The sequence below is a fragment of the Salmo salar genome, chromosome 27, assembly GCF_965601325.2.
Source record: "Salmo salar chromosome 27, fSalSal1, whole genome shotgun sequence".
Classification (NCBI taxonomy): domain Eukaryota; kingdom Metazoa; phylum Chordata; class Actinopteri; order Salmoniformes; family Salmonidae; genus Salmo; species Salmo salar.
The window spans coordinates 1107981-1113010 of record NC_138317.1 but is presented as its reverse complement, the minus strand read 5'-3'; positions in this window follow the sequence as shown (position 1 = coordinate 1113010).

Genomic DNA, 5030 nt, shown 5'->3' with positions numbered 1-5030 from the left:
AACCATTTTCACAAAAAAAGCGCATATTTTTTTTTTTCATTTTCGTGACACAAAAACAGTGACCCCGGTCATGCCGAACTAGCGACATTCTGGACAGGCCTAAAAAAAACATTTTAAAACCATTTTCACAAAAAAAGCGCAGATTTTTTTTTTTCATTTTCGTGACACAAAAACAGTGACCCCGGTCATGCCGAACTAGAGACATTCTGGACAGGCCAAAAAAAAAATTTAAAACCATTTTCACTAAAAATTGCAGATTTCTATATTGTCCCTAAAAACGATGACTCTGATCATGCCGAACTAGCGACATTCTGGACAGGCCTAAAAAAAAAAATTCAAACCATTTCCACAAAAAATTGCAGTTTCTATTTTTGTCACCAAAAACGATGACTCCGATCATGCCGAACTAACGACATTTTGGACAGGCCTAAAAAAAATCATTTTAGAACCATTTTCAAAAAAAAAGCTCAGAATTCTTTTTTTCATTTTTTGACACAAAAACAGTGACCCCGGTCATGCCGAACTATCGACATTCTGGACAGGCCTAAAAAAACATTTTAAAACCATTTTCACAAAAAATTGCAGATTTCTATTTTGTCCCTAAAAACGATGACTCCGATCATGCCGAAAAAGCGACATTCTGGACAGGCCTAAAAAAAAACATTTTAAAACCATTTTCACAAAAAAATTGCAGATATTTTTTTTTCATTTTCTTGACACAAAAACAGTGGCCCCGGTCATGCCGAACTAGCGACATTCTGGACAGGCCTAAAAAAAACACATTTTAGAACCATTTTCACAAAAAAAGCTCAGATTTTTTTTTTTCATTTTCGTGACACAAAAACAGTGACCCCAGTCATGCCGAACTAGAGACATTCTGGACAGGCCTAAAAAAAACATTTTAAAACCATTTTCACAAAAAATTGCAGATTTCTATTTTGTCCCGAAAAACGATGACCCCGGTCATGCCGAACTAGCGACATTTTGGACAGGCCTAAAAAAAAACATTTTAGAACCATTTTCACAAAAAAAGCTCAGATTTTTTTTTTTCATTTTCGTGACACAAAAACAGTGACCCCGGTCATGCCGAACTAGCGACATTCTGGACAGGCCTAAAAATTTTTTTAAACCATTTCCACCAAAAATTGCAGTTTCTATTTTTGTCACCAAAAACGATGACTCCGATCATGCCGAACTAGCCACATTTTGGACAGGCCTAAAAAAAAACATTTTAGAACCATTTTCACAAAAAAAGCTCAGATTTTTTTTTTTCATTTTCGTGACACAAAAACAGTGACCCCGGTCATGCCGAACTAGCGACATTCTGGACAGGCCTAAAAAAAAACATTTTAAAACCATTTTCACAAAAAAAGCGCAGATTTTTTTTTTTCATTTTCGTGACACAAAAACAGTGACCCCGGTCATGCCGAACTAGAGACATTCTGGACAGGCCAAAAAAAAAATTTAAAACCATTTTCACTAAAAATTGCAGATTTCTATATTGTCCCTAAAAACGATGACTCTGATCATGCCGAACTAGCGACATTCTGGACAGGCCTAAAAAAAAAAATTCAAACCATTTCCACAAAAAATTGCAGTTTCTATTTTTGTCACCAAAAACGATGACTCCGATCATGCCGAACTAACGACATTTTGGACAGGCCTAAAAAAAATCATTTTAGAACCATTTTCAAAAAAAAAGCTCAGAATTCTTTTTTTCATTTTTTGACACAAAAACAGTGACCCCGGTCATGCCGAACTATCGACATTCTGGACAGGCCTAAAAAAACATTTTAAAACCATTTTCACAAAAAATTGCAGATTTCTATTTTGTCCCTAAAAACGATGACTCCGATCATGCCGAAAAAGCGACATTCTGGACAGGCCTAAAAAAAAACATTTTAAAACCATTTTCACAAAAAAATTGCAGATATTTTTTTTTCATTTTCTTGACACAAAAACAGTGGCCCCGGTCATGCCGAACTAGCGACATTCTGGACAGGCCTAAAAAAAACACATTTTAGAACCATTTTCACAAAAAAAGCTCAGATTTTTTTTTTTCATTTTCGTGACACAAAAACAGTGACCCCAGTCATGCCGAACTAGAGACATTCTGGACAGGCCTAAAAAAAACATTTTAAAACCATTTTCACAAAAAATTGCAGATTTCTATTTTGTCCCGAAAAACGATGACCCCGGTCATGCCGAACTAGCGACATTTTGGACAGGCCTAAAAAAAAACATTTTAGAACCATTTTCACAAAAAAAGCTCAGATTTTTTTTTTTCATTTTCGTGACACAAAAACAGTGACCCCGGTCATGCCGAACTAGCGACATTCTGGACAGGCCTAAAAATTTTTTTAAACCATTTCCACCAAAAATTGCAGTTTCTATTTTTGTCACCAAAAACGATGACTCCGATCATGCCGAACTAGCCACATTTTGGACAGGCCTAAAAAAAAACATTTTAGAACCATTTTCACAAAAAAAGCTCAGATTTTTTTTTTTCATTTTCGTGACACAAAAACAGTGACCCCGGTCATGCCGAACTAGCGACATTCTGGACAGGCCTAAAAAAAAACATTTTAAAACCATTTTCACAAAAAAAGCGCAGATTTTTTTTTTTCATTTTCGTGACACAAAAACAGTGACCCCGGTCATGCCGAACTAGAGACATTCTGGACAGGCCTAAAAAAAACATTTTAAAACCATTTTCACAAAAAATTGCAGATATTTTTTTTTCATTTTCGTGACACAAAAACAGTGACCCCGGTCATACCGAACTAGCGACATTCTGGACAGGCCTAAAAAACATTTTAAAACCATTTTCACAAAAAATTGCAGATTTCTATTTTGTCCCTAAAAACGATGACTCTGATCATGCCGAACTAGCGACATTCTGGACAGGCCTAAAAAAAAACATTTTAGAACCATTTTCACAAAAAATTGCAGATTTTTTTTTTTCATTTTCGTGACACAAAAACAGTGACCCCGGTCATGACGAACTAGCGACATTCTGGACAGGCCTAAAAAAAACATTTTAAAACCATTTTCACAAAAAAAGCTCAGATTTTTTTTTTTCATTTTTTGACACAAAAACAGTGACCCCGGTCATGCCGAACTAGCGACATTCTGGACAGGCCTAAAAAAAAACATTTTAAAACCATTTTCACAAAAAATTGCAGATTTCTATTTTGTCGCTAAAAACGATGATTCCGATCATGCCGAAAAAGCGACATTCTGGACAGGCCTAAAAAAAATTAAAAAACCATTTTCACAAAAAATTGCAGATTTTTTTTTTCATTTTCGTGACACAAAAACAGTGACCCCGGTCATGCCGAACTATCGACATTCTGGACAGGCCTAAAAAAAAAAATTAAAACCATTTCCACAAAAAATTGCAGTTTCTATTTTTGTCACCAAAAACGATGACCGCGATCATGCCGAACTAGTGACATTTTGGACAGGCCTAAAAAAAAACATTTTAGAACCATTTTCACAAAAAAAGCTCAGATATTTTTTTTTCATTTTTTGACACAAAAACAGTGACCCCGGTCATGCCGAACTATCGACATTCTGGACAGGCCTAAAAAAACATTTTAAAACCATTTTCACAAAAAATTGCAGATTTCTATATTGTCCCTAAAAAAGATGACTCCGATCATGCCGAACTAGCGACATTTTGGACAGGCCTAAAAAAAAACATTTTAAAACCATTTTCACAAAAAATTGCAGATATTTTTTTTTCATTTTCGTGACACAAAAACAGTGACCCCGGTCATGCCGAACTAGCGACATTCTTGACAGGCCTAAAAAAACATTATAAAACCATTTTCACAAAAAATTGTAGATTTCTATATTGTCACCAAAAACGATGACTCCGATCATGCCGAACTAGCGACATTTTGGACAGGACTATAAAAAAAGCATTTTAGAACAATTTTCAAAAAAAAAGCTCAGAATTCTTTTTTTCATTTTTTGACACAAAAACAGTGACTCCGATCATGCCGAAAAAGCGACATTCTGGACAGGCCTAAAAAAATTTTTTGGAACCATTTTCACAAAAAATTGCTAATTTTTTTTCATTTTCGTGACACAAAAACAGTGACCCGGTCATGCCGAACTAGCGACATTCTGGACAGGCCTAAAAAAAAAACATTTTAACCTGTTAGGGCTAGGGGGCAGCATTGACACGGCTGGATAAAAAACATACCCGATTTAATCTGGTTACCACTCCTACTCAGTAACTAGAATATGCATATACTTATTACATATGGATAGAAAACACCCTAAATTTTCTAAAACTGTTTGAATGGTGTCTGTGAGTATAACAGAACTCAAATGGCAGGTCAAAACCTGAGAGATTCCTTTACAGGAAGTGGCCTGTCTGACCATTTGTTGAACTTGTTTTCCATCTCTATCATTTACTAAGGATCTCTGCTCTAACGTGACACTTCCCACGTCTTCCATAGGCTCTCAGAGCCCGGGAAAAAACAGAATGTCGTCATTCCAGCCCCAGGCTGAAACACATTATCGCCTTTCTCAAGTGGCCCATCAAGAGACACTAGCTTATGCGCGTGACTTTTACCGCCCCCGCCTTTGGGATTTTTTCCTCTGTTTGCCGAAAAGGAGATTCCCTGTCGGAATATTATCGCTTTTCTACGAGAAAAATGACGTAAAAATTGATTTTATACATGCTTCGACATACGGTAATGGTATAGTTTGAATTTTATTGTCAGGAATTGCGCCAAGCGCGCGACACTTCTTTACTATTTCGGATAGTGTCTGGAACGCACGAACAAAACGCCGCTATTCGGATATAACGATGGATTATTTTGGACCAAACCAACATTTGTTATTGAAGTAGCTGTCCTGGGTGTGTATTCTGACGAAGACAACAAAAGGTAATGACATTTTTATAATAGTAAATATGATTATGGTGAGTGCTAAACTTGCCGGGTGTCTAAATAGCGAGCCCGTGATGCCTGGGCTATGTACTTAGAATATTGCAAAATGTGCTTTCACCAAAA